Raw genomic sequence first — 1,149 nt, forward strand, 5'->3', positions numbered from 1 at the left:
TTTAAAAAAATCAAAACCTAAAATAACTTGTGATTTTAAATTTAAATACCAATAAATATAATTACTAGTTGAAAACCTCTATATATATTAGCCAGTTTTCTATAGTTAGCTACATACCATGTTTCTATGCTTTCATTGGTAAGTCGAATAGATTAAACATAATAATCTTATTAGAGACCGCTAATGTAAGGTCCAACTCCACCTAAAAGTTACTACATTTGTAATACTGATTTTCTCCTAAATAATTTCGTGTTAAAGAAGAAGATTTTTTTTTTAATTTTATTTTTTTTTGGCATTTTGACCCCTAAACCTTCCATAATTATATTTTCCATAATGCCATTTTCTCTTCATTCCATAAGTCATTTCCAGTGAGAGATGTAGAGTGATGTCTACAACCAGTGATATTACAGCTTGAAGTGATGTTTAAAGTTCATAATCGGATATTAAATTAATCATTCGTATAATCCAAATCGATATAATAAATCTAAAAAAAATTATGATTACGAATTATGAGATATTTTTATATTTTTTGGTATTTTTATCATTTTTTATGTACATATTTAAGGTTTATGATTTTCTCTCTCACAATATTGTCTCAAAATTTAAATAATGTGATTATCATTGTAGGCATTTATTGGTCCAAATCAAAATCTACTCTTTCAACCGTGTAAAGAGAGTCAAGGTCCATCATCTAATTCATTATCTTAATTAGACGATCATTTACAATTCATTCTAAACTATATACAATCAAATATGAATGAAAAGAAATTTTATAATTAAATATTAATTAAAATTTATATAATGAGTATTTAATTGAATCATAAAATTTTAAAATTTTTATGTTAAGAGTTCATATTCATCATAATTACTAACGTGACACACCATAAGCAGTCACGTGCATGACACGTCATATTAATTAAATACATAGTTATTTCAAGTCTCTAAAAAATATGATTGACAAATAGCAGGTTTTCATCATCTCTATGCTCTAGTGCTTAAATCAAGTCAGCTGCTGGACCTGCCAGGAAAAGTCTTTTGTTTGGACCCAATCTGGAAAAATATGTGTACCTGCCAGGAAAAGTCTTTGGTTTGGACCCAAAAACAGGAAAAATATGTGTATCTCCAATGAGATGACTTGCTATAATAATA

The sequence above is a fragment of the Gossypium hirsutum genome, chromosome D05 (assembly GCF_007990345.1).
Source record: "Gossypium hirsutum isolate 1008001.06 chromosome D05, Gossypium_hirsutum_v2.1, whole genome shotgun sequence".
Taxonomy (NCBI): Eukaryota; Viridiplantae; Streptophyta; class Magnoliopsida; order Malvales; family Malvaceae; genus Gossypium; species Gossypium hirsutum.